We start from the raw sequence: 16,130 nt of genomic DNA on the forward strand, positions 1-16,130 counted from the left end.
TGAGATTACAGTCGTGAGCCACCATGCCCGGCCCATGTTTCTACTTTTAACAATGAAGAAACTATGACTCAGATAAGTTGCCTGTTTATGGCCAAAAACATAATTAGTAGCAAAGATGAGACATAAACTCACATTTCTCTGGCTGCAACCCCACACCACATTCAGTAGACATTTGCTCATTTTTGTTGTTAATGGCTTTGAGTCAAAACTAAAGAATTTGAAATGTATGTTTTATGAAGTCATTAGCACCATAGAAGTAAGTGTTCTCTCATTTTGATTGGAGTAAAAGATGGTAAAAGATAATGAGCACAGGCTTCTGGGTCTTATTCCTACCACTCAACTATTTCTTTTTTTATAATGAATTTTATTGTACATATTTGAGGTTTATGACATAGTTTTATGGGATACATATAGATAGTAAAATGGTTACTATAGTGAAGAAAATTAACATATCTGTCATCTCACATAGTCACGTTTTGTGGCAAGAACAGCTAAAATCTACTTTTAAAAAGTCTCAAATATAATACAATATTATTAGCTATAGTCCTTATATTGTACATTACATCTCTAGACTTTTTCATCCTACATATCTACTACTTTGTATCCTTTGATCTACATCTCTCCATTTCTTACCTTCAGTGACCATATTTTTATTCTCTATCTCTGTATATTAGGCATTTTTCTAAAACTTCCACATGTAAATGAGATCATAAAATATTTTTCTTCATGTGTCTGGCTTATTTCACTTAGTATAATGTCCTCCAGGCCTGTCTGTGTTGTAGCAAATAGCCAAATCTTCTTTTTAAAGGCTGAATAATATTCCATTGTGTATACACCATACGTTCTTTATTCATCTGTTGATGACCACTGAAATTTTTTATCTTGGCTATTGCGAATAATGCTGGAATGAACATGGGAATACAGATCTCTTTACAAAGTAGAGATTTCATCTTCGTGTATATACCCAGAAGAAGGATTGTTGGGTCACATTACGGTAGTTCTATTTTTATTTTTTTTTAGGAACCTCCATACTGTTTTCCATAATGGTTGTACCAATCTAACTTTCCATCAACAATTGTACAAAGGTTCCCTTTTCTCCACACCCTTACCAACATTTGTAATTTATTGTATTTTTAGTAATAGCCATCCTGATGGGTGTGAGATGATATCTCACAGTAGTTCTAATTTGCATTTTTAATGGTTAGTGACGTTGAACACTTTTATCTATTTCTGTGGTGATCTTTGTGTCTTCTTTAGAAAATGTCTGTTTGCATCTGTTGCCCTTTTAAAATCAGGTTATTTGTTTTTTTTTTGCTATTGAGTTATAATTGTTCTTTATAAATTTTGGATATTAACACCTTATATATGTGGTTTGCAAATATTTTCCCCCAGTTTGTAGGTTGATTTTTTATTTTAATTGTTTTCTTTCATCATTTTAAATTTTCAATAGGTTATTGGGGTACAGATAATATTTGGTTACATGAGTAAGTTCTTTAGTGGTGATTTGTGAGATTTTGGTGCACCCATCACCCGAACAGTATACACTGCATCATATTAGTAGTCTTCTATCCCTTGCCTTCCTCCTACTCTTCCCCCCAAGTCCCCAAAGTCCATTGTATCATTCTTATGGCTTTGTATACTCATAGCTTAGCTCCCACATATCAGTGAGAACATAACAATGTTTGGTTTTTCCATTCCTGAACTATGTCACTTAGAATAATTGTCTCCAATATTATCCAGGTCACTGCAAATGGTGTTAATTTGTTCCTTTTTTTGGCTGCATAATATTCCATCATATATATATGATGGAATCATATATATATCATAGTTATATACATCATCATATATACATATATATCATACATATATCATCGTATATATGTATGTACATATATACGTATATGTATGATCATACATATATATGTATATGTACGTACATATATACATATATGTATGATGATCATCATACTATATATCATACATATACATCATCATGTATATATCATCTCCTATATATATATATATATAAAATAGTTTCTTTATCCACTTTTTGGTTGATGGGCCTTATGGTTGGTTCCATGATTTGCAATTGTGAATTGTGCTGCTATACATAAGCATGTGCAAGTATCTTTTTTGAATAATGACTTCTTTTCCTCTGGGTAGATACCCAGTAGTGGGATTGCTGGATCAAATGGTAGTTTTACTTTTAGGTTTTTTTTTTTTTTTTTCTCTTGGTTGTTTCCTTTGCTGTGCAACAGTTGTTTAGTTTGATGTAGCCTCATTTATTTGCGTTTACTTTTGTTGCCTGAGCTTTTGGTATAATGTCAAAAAAATCATTGTAAAGGCCAATGTAAAGGAACTTTTCACCTATGTTTCCTTCTAGGAGTTTTATGGTTTCAGATCTTACATTTAGGCATTTTATCTACTTTTAGTTGACTGTTTTGGTATAGTGTTTATAATATTGTTAAATATGTATTTAGTCTTTGTGTTTCTAACTAAACCCAAGAAGGTAGTAATAGAATTACCAAATTATAGCCAGTTGATCACAAGCACAGGTAAAACAACCTGGGGCTTTCAATTGGCACTGGAAGTGGCACACAGTCTTGTGGAACTCAGCCTTCACCCTGTGGGAACTGAGGCTATCTCCAGGTATATTGCATCAAAATGGAATTGAACTGAAGGGCACCCAACTTGTGTCCGTTGCAAAATTAATGCTTGCTTGTTGCAGGGAGAACTCCCAACACGTTTTGTTATAGAAGTATTCTGTGTTAATTATTGTGTGAGAACAAAAAAATGCACTTTGAATTTGAGTGAGTTTTTGCCCTGACAGAGCGTAAAAATAAAGGTTCAATTTGATTTTTTTGCATGCGGATATCCAGGTTGAAAAGACTGTCTTTTCTCCACTGTGCCTTCTTGATGCTTTTGTCTAAAATGTGTTGACTATCTATGTTTAGATTTACTTCTGGGCTCTCTATTTTGTTTTATTGGTCTATGTTTTTGGTTTTAATTTTTTTACCATACTGTTTTGATCACTATAGCTTTGTAACATAATTTCAAATCAGGAATTGCTATGCCTCCAACTTTACTTTTGTCAGTATTGCTTCAGCTATTTGAGGAAACACAGTGTATTTCTAATTTATTTATGGCTTCGATTTATTTCATCAATATTTTATAGTTTTTAGCATACAAATCTTTCACCTCCTTAGTCAAATCTACTCCTAAGTATTTTAATTTTGTGATCTTATCATAAATGAAATTGTTTTCTTATTTTTCAGGTAGGCACTTATTTATGTATAAAAATGTTACTGATCTCTCTATGTTGATCTTAGATCCTGTGACTTTACAGAATTTATTACTTCCAACTTTTTTTTTTGTATATGTGTGAAATCTTCGGTGTTTTCTATATATAGATTTATATCTTCTACAAATGGAGATAATTTTACTGTTTCTTTTTTTTAAATATGGATGCCTTTCATTTCTTTTTCTTGTCTTATTGCTTGGCCAGTACTTCCAGTACTATGTTGAGTAGAAGTGGCAATAGTGGACATCTTACCTTGAGTTGAATCTTAGTGGAAAAGCTTTCAGTTGTTCCAATTGATGGTAACGTTAGCTCTGGATTTTTTTTTTTTTAACAATTTCCCTTCATTATATTATGGAACTTTTCATTTATAACTAAACTGTTAAGGGTTTTTACCAAGAAAGGATACTAAATTTTGTCAATTGTTTCTTCTACATCAATTGAAATGATCATGTGGTTTTTATCTTTTATTCTGTTAATAGGATACGGCACATAGATTGATATGTGTATTTTAAACCAGCCTTGTAAGCCAGAGATAAATCCCACTTGGTCATGACATATAATCTTTTTGATATATTGTCGAATTTGGTGTGCTAATATTTTTAGGATTTTTACATCAATGTCTATCAGAGATAGACATAGCTCAGAAATAGAGATAGCTCAAAACACAGATATTGACCTGTGTTTTTTTTTTTATCAGGCTCATGGATCAAAGTCATGCTGGCCTCCTAAAATGTATTTGCAAGTATTCACTCTAGCACTATTTTTTGGAAGAGTTTAAGAAGTGCTGGTCATAATTTTTCTTTGATGGCTTGGTAGAATTCAACTGTAAAGTCATGTGGTCCATAGCTTTTTTGTTGTTGTTGGAAGGTTTTGAATTACTTCTCCAATCTATTTGTTATTGGGTACAAGCTTTCTATTTTTTCCTGATTCAATCATGATAAGTTATATATTTTTAAAATTTATCCATTTACTTTAGTTGATCACATTTGTTGGCACATCATTGTTCATAATAATTCCTTATGATCTCTTTCATTTATGAGGTACCTGCTGAAATGTCTCTAGTTCATTTCTGATTATATTTACGAATATTCTTTCTTTTTTTTAGTCAATCTAACTTGGGGTTTGTTGATTTTGGTTATTTTTACAAATAACTAAATCTTGGTTTTATTAATTTTTTTCTATGGCCTTTCTGTTATTGACTTTATTATTTTCTTACTTCTGCTAACTTTAGTTCTAGCTCATTCGATGGTTTCCAGCTGTATCCGTGTCCCTACAAAGGACACGAACTCATCCTTTTTTATGGCTGCATAGTATTCCATGGTGTATATGTGCTTTTTTTCTAGTGCATTGAGGTGTAATGTTAGGCTATTTATTTGGAATTTTTTTCTTTCTTTTTTTTTTTTCGAGACGGAGTCTTGCCCTGTCACCCAGGCTGGAGTGCAATGGCATGATCTCAGCTCACTGCAACCTCCATCTCCTGGGTTCAAGTGATTCTCCTGCCTCAGCCTCCTGAGTAGCTGATTACAGGATGCCACCACACCTGTCTAATATTTTGTATCCTTAGTAGAGATGCAATTTCACCATGTTGGCCAGGCTTGTCTCAAACTCCTGACCTCGTGATCCACCTGTCTCGGCCACCCAAAGTGCTGGGATTACAGGCATACCCGCGCCTGACCTCTTCTTTTCTGTTTTAATGTAGGCACTTATTGCTATAAAATTCGCGCATAACACTGCTTTTATTTCATCCCATAGGTTTTGGTATGTTGTGTTTTCATTTTTGTTTGTCTCAATATTTTCATTCATTTATTTTTTATTTCTTCTTTGGCCCACTGGTTGTTCAGCAGCATATTGTTTAATTACCTTATATTTGTGAATTATTAAAGATCTTCTATTGACCTCTAGTTTCAAACCATTGCAATTTGCAAATATAATTGATACAATTTTGATCCTCTTAAATTTGTTTAGACTTATTTTGTGGCCTAACATATGATCCATCCTGGAAAATATTCTGTGTGCACTTGAAGGTTTATTATGCTTCTGTTAGATGGAATGTTCTGTATATGTCTTTTATGTCCATTTGGTCTAAAATGTAGTACAAATTCAATGTTTCCTTATTAATTTTATGTCTAATTGATCTGTTCATTGTTAAAAGTGAAATATTTATGTACCCTATTATTATTGTATTGCAGTCTATCTATCCTTTCAAATCCTTTACTATTTCTTTTGTATATTTAGGTGACCTGATGTTAGGTACATATGTATTCATAATTGTTATGTACTCTTGCTAAACTGACCCTTGATAATTAAATAATGACATTATTTGTTTTCATAACGGTTTTTGAAAGTCTATTTTATCTAATTTAAGTAAAGCCATTTCTGCCCTCTTTTGATTACTATTTTTATGAAATATCTTCTTCCATACCTTCCCTTTCAGCCTATGTGTGTCCTTACAGTTTAAATGAATGTCTTGTAGGCAGCATATAATTGTAATTTTTGAAAAATCTATTCAGCCACTTCATGTCTTTTGATGGAAGAGTTTAGTCTATTTACATTTAAGGTACTTTTGATTGGTAAGAAATTATTCCTGCCAGTTTGTTAATAGTTTTTTTTGGCTTGTACATTCTTCCTTCTTATCTTCCTCTCTTGTTGTCTACCTTTGTGATTTGGTGATTTTATGTAACATTCAGTTTTATTCTTTTCTCTTTTCATTTGTGTATTTGCTATAGATTTTTGTTTTGTGATTACCATGTGACTTACATTAAAATTCTTATAGTTATGACAGACTATTTTCATCTGATAACAACTTAGCTTCAGTTGCATACAGATACTCTAGACTTTTACTTTCACACACAACATTTATAGTTTTGTTGTCATGGTTTACATGTTTTTGTATTGTGCTTTCCTTAATTAAATATTGTAGCTAGGGTTATTGTTATCCATTTTGATTTTTAACCTTCATACCAGATTTTGGAAAGATTTACATACCACCCTTACAGTAATTGAGTATTCTGAAATCTGGTATTAGTTTAATGAAGATTCCCTTGTACTTCACTTGATGCTTTTCTCTTGCTGCTTTAAAAATTCCATCTTTGACTTTTGAAATTTTGAAATTATACTGTACCCTTGGTGAGGACCTCATTGGGTTGAACCTGTTTGGGAAACTTTAAGCTTCATGGATCTGAATGTCCATATCTCTGCTAAGAATCTGGGGAAATTTTCAGCAATTATTCTGTCAAATAATCTTTATGTGCCTTTAATTCTTGGGTCTCTGAAAATCTCATAATACAAATATTTATTTGCTTTATGGTGTCCCATAAGTACCATATACTTTATGTATTCTTTTTCATTTTTTCCCTTTGACTGAGTTAATTCAAAAGACTTATATTCAAGTTCAGAGATTCTTTCTTTTTTTTTTAATCTGTTGTTGAAGATCTCAAATGTATTTTTTATTTTATTCATTGAATTCTTCAGCTCCAAGATTTTTTTTGGTTCTTCATTATGTTATCTATCTTTTTGTTGAATTTCTCATTCAGATCATGCATTAGTTTGTTTAATTTTATTGTTTTTTATCAATACATTATATATTATATATAGTATTATATATATATTTAAGGTACATGTGATCATTTAATACATTCATATGATTTATAAAGATCAAATCAGTTTAAATGGTATATCCATCTCACATCATAAATTATTTTTCTGGTTTCATTGAATTGTTTATTATTTTGTATCTCAGGGAGTTTCCTTAAAATTAGTATTTTGAATTTCTTTTCAGGCCATTTATAAATTTCCATTTCTTTGGGGTGAGTTATGGGAAAATCATTGTGTTCCTTTGGTTGTGTCATGTTTCCTTGTACTGCATTCTCATGTTTCTTCAGTCACTGTGTTAATGTATATGGATCTGGTTAAACAGTCTTGTCTTCCAAACTTTATGGTATATCTTATTTTAGAAAAAGACTTTCACCTACATATGGGTCTTAGGGTAACAGTTGGTAGGGATGCAATGGCTCTGATACCAAGTGGATGCAGTGGTACAGCCTCCATGTCAGCTTCTTCAGCTGAGATCAATGTCAGCAATGATTATGGGTGATTCATTGCCCTTGGCTACAGAAGTTTATGGCAGTGGCAGTGGCAGCTTGTGCTGTTAGCATTCTCAGTGGCAACGGTTTTGGGGTCTTCTTGTTCTCACTTTTCCCACAATGGGGAATCTTAGCTGAGAGGAAGCCTCTGCGTTCATTGCATCTGTCATAGGCTACAAGAATCTGCAACAGCACTGGGTTCTATGACACAGGTGCTGTGGAGTCAGGGTCTTGGCATCAGGGTCTCAACAACCAACTATGGCATCTGGGATTTTGAGTGCAGGTTCACACTGAGGCCTGGGTAGATGTAGATTGCCAACAAGCTGGGATCTGTTACTCTATCAGCTCATGTTTTGGAGGAGGGTGGCACAGAAGTTTGGCCCAACAAGATAGAGTTTAACTGGGGTTTGATTCATGGATGGTAAGCCAACATGGGGGATGGTGCAGTTGTGACAGACCCTCAGGGATGGAAAGATGCAATGGCTACATGCCCTCAGGGGAGGACATGTGCCAGTGGTTGTTCCAATTCCAACCTAGCACAGCACAGTAGGCCATGGTGGGGGTGAAGTACAGTGCTGGATTCTTCTCTCTAGGAAGTGCAGATGTATGAACTCCAAGCAACTTCTTCAGCTGAGTGTAGCACCTGTGAGAACTCCAGGGTCCACAGTGGCAAGAACTGTAGGTTACTGAAGTGGTGATGGGGGCTGCTACGTTACTTTTACCTGCAGTGAGAAGTTGCTCCAGATTTCAAGCTGGTCCAAATGGGGGATAGGGTCGTAAAGGCAGATGTTTTCTTCCCTTCTTTATGCAGAAATCCTGGGTTTTTATGCTCTACAGGATTTCTGCTACTCTTTTGTGTACTCTGGATATAGTTTTTTATTTGTTGCTTTGCCTGTTTATGTCAGGGAGATAAGGGCAAGGGGCTTCTATAAGCCATATTGCTGATGCCACTCTCTCCTATTTATTATAAGGCTTATCAACTCATTCACCTTTTCTGAGCCTGTGTCTTAATCTGTAAAATAAGCATATTACCAAAATCTCTCTCACTCAGCTATTTATATTAACTGTGATAATATGAGTGCTTTCTAAAATATTAAATAGTACATAAATACTTATGGGTTCACTGATTTAGGTTATGATAGGTATATTTGTTTCTTACAGCTGCCGTAACAAAGTAGCACAAAACTAGGGGGCTTAAAATAAGGGAGATTTATTGTCTCATAGATCTGGAAGTTAGAAGTCTGAAGTTAAGGTGTTGTTAGGGGCATCCTCTTTCTAATATCCCTAGGGGAGAATCTTTCTTTGCTTCTTCTAGCTTCTGGTATTTTCCAGCAATCTTTGGCATTCCTTGACTTGTAGAGACATCACTCCAGTTACATGGATATCTTTGTATATCTTCACATCATCTTCCTTCTGTATAGGTCTATCCCTGTGTCCAAATTTCCCTTTTATAATGATCAGAGTCCAACATAATGACCTATTTTAACTTGATTACCTCTGTAAAGACTCTATTTTCAACTATGGTCAAATGTTTCTTATTAGGGGTTAAGACTCCAACATATTTTTGGGTGTCAGTGGGGGGTGGCAAAACTTAACCCATAAGAATGGGGTAGTGCTAAAAGGAATGCTTAGGGAAAAGAATGAAAAGAAAGAAATAGAAAAGCAGTAAAGAGCAAGTAATATCAGGATAATAAAGGAAAATCTTTTATGACAAACCTCATTGATAGTCAGGATTCCTACTACCAGAATATTGTTGGGTTGTTCTGTCCCATTCTGTACCTGTTCTGAAGCTGGCAGTATCATCATGGTCAGTAATTAAATGATAATAAATTTGAAGCCTCAGAGGACACCAGAGGTTTTCCAGAGGCATAAGAAAGTTACTATGATAATATGATTTTACATTTGGATCCCTCACAGACATCTCCATGGTAAATGAGGCAGATTATTTCATTTGGAGCTGGGCCTGCTGTGACATACCATTATAATTTTATTCAGTGGTTCTCAAAGTGTGTTCCTCAAACAAGCAGTATAGAACTTATTAGACATGTATTTTTAGGCCTCATCCCAGAGACTCTGAATCAGAAACTGTGGGGCCCGGCAACAGCAATCCAAGTTTAATAAGTTCTGCAGGTGATTATAATGCATGTTCAAGTTTTAGAATCACAGAATCAAGTTCTTAATCAGTGGTGCACATCTGTTAAATATATATACACACACATGTATATATTTAACATACATGTTATAGGTATATAACATATATATGTATATATTTAATATACATGTTATAGGTATATAACATATATGTATATATATTTAACACATATATGTTATATACGTGTGTGTGTGTGTGTGTGTGTATTTGTCCTTGTATCTGCCCCAGAGCTTCTGAATTAGAGGATCGGAAGTAGGACATATGAATGGGTTTAAAAAGCTCCACATGATAAACACTTCTGCTTCAGCACCATCAAAGATCTGCAGAAGTGTACAAGAGTCAGGCGTGGTAGTAATTTTGAATGACCTGTGACGCTCCACGGAAGATAAGGATCTCTGGGGCACGTGGTGCTGTCCTTGGTGCTGATTTTGCTCTGCGACTCTTTTAGAGTCTACCTGTGGATTCTACCAAATTCTCTGCCCTGATATTTTTGAATCATTTGTTGGCATTTATCTTGATGGATTTGCCTAACCCTGAGATTTAAATTCAAACATTTTGGCTGGCCTATCCTTGGCTGAGTTAAGTCTCGGTGGCACTTAACACTGAACAGAATTAGATCTAATTTAAGAGTAATGACAAGATGTACAAATAGCTGAAAACTCACAATTGCTGTATAAATAAATTAATAGTAGGACTTATGAGAATCGCCTGTGGATATGCTAACAACAATTAGAAACTGAGGCCACAACCTTAGGACTGGGAATATTAGGGAAGAGGTGGTTTTAAAAGTTCAATGAATAATTTTGATGTGCACCACTGGTTAAGAAATAACTATTTAATAATTATTGACTGCTGAGTATGGGTCAAGCTTCCCTGGAATTTAGGTATGTTTATCAAAGGGGGAATCTGTTTTCTAGGTAGATATGAGCTTTAACTAGGATTTTTTTTTTTTTTTTTAAGCAAAGACATACAGCATACACACTGTCTTTTTTTTTTTTTCTTTTTCCTGGTGTTTGTTTTTGATGAGCAATTTGATGGATTAAACAGTTTTGGTTTCTGCTGCTGGGTTGTTAGAGATAAGGAGAACTGAAAACAGCTGAAAGATATCTGCTAATTCAGAGGAGAACAATTATCTTGACACAGTTCTCAGGTTTCCTTAGCTCCCAGGCAAGAATCCACCTGTCATGTTATTTTTGGAAGCAAAATTTCAACTGTGTTCATAAAATTAAATGTCTTACCATTGTATGTTAAATCACACAGCTTTGTCATTAATAGGTATAACAAACATCAGTGCATTGTAAATCCAGGGCTTAAATCTCAAATCCCAAAGCTCTTTTTGTTAGGTGCAGTGCAACAAAACTGGGATGTGTCCTTGGCTGCCGTGGACATAGGAAATGGCCTGAACCCTTTAAAATTTATTCACTGGAGTCTCTGTTAAACTGATTAAATAGTCCCAGACATAGTAGGAAGCTAAAAGTTTTTCAAAACATCTCAGATTATCACCAGACAACCTTAGTACACCTATTGGAAGATTTACAAAGAGCTACAATTGCAGCTACACTGAATTTAACAAGGTGCCTCTTTACAGGAACATCAGTCCAGTAACTCATGTTAATTGAAAGCAGAAGAGAGGAAGTGCTATTAACAACATGGCATTGAATGCCTGAAAAGTGAACCTGAAAAAAGACACTACAGCTACATAGAGTCCAGATTCTGAAATTCCATTTCTTCTCAGTTACAGGAATACAAAGAGATGGTATTACCCCTGCTTTTGAAAAGTCACCTAAAAATAATATTCTTACATTTTAGACACAATGAACTCTGTGGTATTGCCTCAAGGTTTCTGAAGGTGTGGAGGAATTGAGCCTCGTGGGTTGTTATAAAATTTTCCAGCCTGTTAAAACAGGTGTTTTTGCTGTATAACCTTTCACCTCCTGTACTCTTGCCTGGGTTTCAAACTTCATATACCCATAGTTTACTAACTCCATTTGCTGGTTGGCACTCCTAGCTATTCATTCCATAAGGGGCACCAACCCAGGGCTTAGAAAAAGCTTGTTATTTGGTGCAATACTGTCCCAGATGGATTCAATATGGAATAAATAAATGAAGACTACATAGGCACAAAATTGGTGTTTTGGCACAATCTTATCAAATTACTTGTTTTGTGTTCCTTTTCTATGGAGACTGTGATTTCAGAATAGTTGGATAAGAGAAGTGTAGCTTTATCTCTCAGTGGGGTGTTGTGAATCTGTCATATATTATTGTACTAAAAACCTGTAATTCAATAGCTAAAGAAACCTAAGTAATATTTTTCCTATCCCCTTTCCTTCAGGAAAGCAAAAGGGGAAGACATAAAGGGACATGGTGAAATGCATTCCCCTTTCCTCTCTTACTGGAATCTGGAAAGGTGCTCAAAACATTTCTATTTAGTTCCTTTTGAAATCATTTCTTTTAATCCAAGCCAGCTGTTTTCTCTGAAGAGCAGCCTGGAAAAGAAATATTGTTTGGATAATCCTTTCCCAAGCCCGTACATTCTTGGGGTTAGAACTGACTGAACCCATGAATGATTTACACTCCTGTTTATTCCAAGAGCTTTATAGTTTCCCATTAGTCTCTTCCCCAGACCCCAAAGGGCTTCTCTAGCAGCAGCACATTCACAGGGTACACAGCTAATTTAATCACATTGGGCTAAGAGACGTTTTCAAATAGGAAAGTTTTGTTAGAATCCTCTCAGTTTGAGATAAAATTGGTGAAAGAAGCCCATGATAGAGTTACTATATATTGCTTGTTTTTCTATTATATGTAAATGTTCTAATTGCTTCTCTCAGAGTGAAACAAATTCTATAATTATAAATAATTAATGTTTCTCTAGAGTGAAACTAAACCTAGTCCTCATTTGGGGATACAAACATGCAGTAGCACCTAATAAAACATACGCCTTAATATCATTTTTACATCAATGCCAATGTGAAATCTCCAAAGGATTCAGGCTTCAGGGAGATACATGATATAAGTGATGGACTAGAGAATAGGAAGGATAGATGGAATTTTTTATTGTGAGACTCACTAATGCACATGTTTCCAATCATGCAGCAAAATCAACATGTATAGGATCCCTCCAATTTTTATTTAAATAGGTAGCATATTTTATATCACTACTGTAGCTAATGGTAATCTTGCATATAGAAAATTGCAATACACTTTATATTTAACTTAGATAAATTTTCCAGGGCAAGTTGTCTAAAATTAATCTAACAGCACACTTTCTTACCTGACAGAGGCCCTTCCTCAGTACCTTGTGTGTGACCTGCACTTTTCATTCTGATTCATGTAAGAAAAGCAGAACAGCAAAGGCAGGTCCATTATTTCTAGATTTTGAAAAATACGTACATACCAAAGAGCAAATTACTAGCATGTTTTTGGGTTAAAGCAAACACTGGACAGCTAGAGTTGTAAAAAGGGTAATAAAGTTTTTATAACAAGCAGTAAATACAAATCTCTGTCAGAACTGATTGAAGAAGACAGTTCTTTATCACCTATATTTGGTTTATTTCTGGCTTCTCTATCTCCTCCCTGCAATTACATGCAGGAGATGCTTTGCTTTGTTTAGAATTGTTGAGGGCAATTCTTCTGTTACAAGCTCACCGCTAGGTGGGAAGTTATTAGCTGCAGCTTTATATCATAGAGTGGGTTACAGGAAGATTTTTAAGTTTTTGTGGGTAATTGTTAAACCTTCCACTTATTTAATTAGCTACAGTGAGTCTATAACTACAGGTGACAAATGTAGTGCCCTGCCTTTAAGAGCCTAAGGCTTTTTTTAGTCCTTCATTCATTCACTCCTAGTACTAGGCTTACTAAGTGCTAGAAAATGATACTAAAACTGCTAGACTTGAGGCTAAAGTAATGAAAATGACAGTTTCTGCTTTTATGTAACTTATACATTAGTTCATTTATTTGTGTATTCACTCACTTATTCAATCATTCACTTAGCAAATACAGTTGGCCATTGAGCAACTCAAGAATTAAAACACTGACCCCTATTTCTGTATAACTTTTGACTCCCTAAAAGCTTAACTACTAATAGCCACCATTGACTGGAAGCCTTAAGATAACATAGTCAGTTAACACATTATTGTATATGTATTATATACTGTATTCTTACAATAAGCTAGAGAAAAGAAAATGTTAATAATGAAATCATAAGGAAAATATATGTAGTATTCATTAAATTGGAAGTGGATAATCATAAAAAACTTTATCATCTTCACTTTAAATAGGCTGAGGAGGAGGAAGAAAAAGAGGTGTTGGACTTGCTGTCTTAGGGATGACAGAAGAGGAAAAGATAGAGGAAATAGAAGGGGAGGCAGAAGACACTGGCATACTTTTTGCAATTTTTATTGAAAAAATCTGTACCTAAGTGGACCTGCTCAGTTCAAACCTGTTTTAAGAGTTAACTGTAGTTATAGAGAATCTACTTTGTGCCAGGAAATTTTTTTCTAAGCATAGGAGGTATGAAAATGCATGCAGTCATTCTTATATTCTTGTGGGAGGTACTACCGTACTAATTATTCTTGAATGTCCCTTGTGTAGCCATAATATATCTATCACTCTGTTTAGACTCACATGTTGCTTGGAAGGCAAAAATAACGTAAATATGTGCAAAAGAATTAATTATCATCCAGGGTTTAATGTTAGACAAGCCAGGTTAAGATTTTCCAGGGATCCTCCCCACCTAAAGAATTTATGTACAGTTATTTTCAAAACTTGGACCCAATCAATTCCAGAACTCTGGTGGCTATCCACAATTGAGTAGAAAAACTGGTGAAACTTGTCAACCTGGTTTACCACAGATTTAGTAAAAGCTTCCATGGGATCAATCCTTCCTTGGTTACAAAATAATGAGTCAAACTTTTACTGTATTAAGCTTCTCAGTTGAAAAAGAAACAGTCAAATATCTTGGATTTTTAAAGTGTCACTCATGATCTGGTGAGTTAAATGGAGAAGTCACTGATACCTTTTCTGAGACACTGCCCATAATTAGGTCAGAATGATAAAGGTGCTCTGAAATCTATCCCAAAAGCAGAGAAAATAGTTTTTGATGACTTCTGCACCTGAGTGCATGATAATTTTATTTCTCACTATTGGTATCAGTAGAAGGTCCATTTGCATATCTACTTTTCATTTTTGTCCTCCTCACCTCTAAAGATGTTGCCCCCTAAGAGTCGGGGCATAGATCTGCATAGGTTGCACCCTTAGACAAGGAAGGTGGGGTTTACTAAGAGCAGGCACTATTGCTCTGGAAAAATAAGCCCTGATTAGATCCAGATGCTCAACAGCCTTCCTACTCAGGGCAGAATGTGATTTGACACCAGGCTGAGTTTCCAGAAGATGCTTGAAGAAAATGCCTCTGGAGCGCTATAAGATGCCATAAAAACATAATGCGTCTGTTAAAAAATAGATATTCTTTGAAAGTGATTGGCCAAAGCTGCAATTGATTTTGCACCAACCTACTAAAGTGTTGGTATATTTAGCTTCAAAATAATTTGCTGTCCATGGATACAATTTTGTTGTTGTTGATGCAGGAAACATGTATGTAGTGGTTAGGGGTTATCTGACTTCAAAAATAAACTCACTCAAACAATGTAGAAAAATAATTGAAAATATATTGGAAAGATACATGGGAATCTCATAGAATCTAGGGCACCAAAGACATCAGACCCCATATACAGCTCTTTTAATTTTCCCCTTTCAGTGTCCCATGCTCTCTTAACCTCTTTTTCTTTTCTGAATATCTACTTTCACTTCTTCTCTAAACTGACTTTCTCTTCTTTGTTATATATTTGGGATACAAAGGACAACTCCATCCCTTTACTTGCCTTTACAGCTTCTGCACTTCTGTCCCTGTATAACAATTTTAAATTCCTAGTCTAGAGAAGCTGATTGATTTAGCTTAGCCAATTGATTGACTCTCTTCAATCAAATACTACTATATCACTAATATTCAGAGATGGAGCATTTTTCTTAGGTTAATGTAATTTACAGACATTTTCCCACTAAAGTGTCCCCAAAGGACAGCAACCTTAATGTTCTGTGTCTTTCTTTGAACTTCCTCTCTTTATATACAGTAATTTTTATTTTATGTATATTTTTTCTGTCTGGATTTACATATTCCAAATACAAATTCCAAATAAAAAATTTAAATTTTAAAATAATTAAAGTCTGCTAAGAGTCAATGATAATACATTACTTTGAGCAATTTTTTTCCTACTAAAATGAAACATTTTGTTATTACTACCATCTCATCACTTACCACATGACTATCTTTAATGATGTCTTATAGTTTAACAAAACTCAGTCCAATATATTTTGTCTAAAGTGTTTTCTTTTAGCTGTTTTCATCAGCTTTAATTAATTATATTTTATAAATTAATTTTAACTTTTTGATCAATAATTTTAAGCTCTCAAATGATATCTGGTTCACTGAAACCAGTCAAGGAGTCAAGAAAGAACTTAATTAAATAATTATTTCACTGCATACAGATTAGGTTCATAAATATGTCTTTTATCTTATTACTGGATTTAGTAATTTTCTCTT

The sequence above is a fragment of the Rhinopithecus bieti genome, unplaced genomic scaffold (assembly GCF_001698545.2).
Source record: "Rhinopithecus bieti isolate Rb0 unplaced genomic scaffold, ASM169854v2 scaffold_26532, whole genome shotgun sequence".
In the NCBI taxonomy this organism is placed as follows: Eukaryota; Metazoa; Chordata; class Mammalia; order Primates; family Cercopithecidae; genus Rhinopithecus; species Rhinopithecus bieti.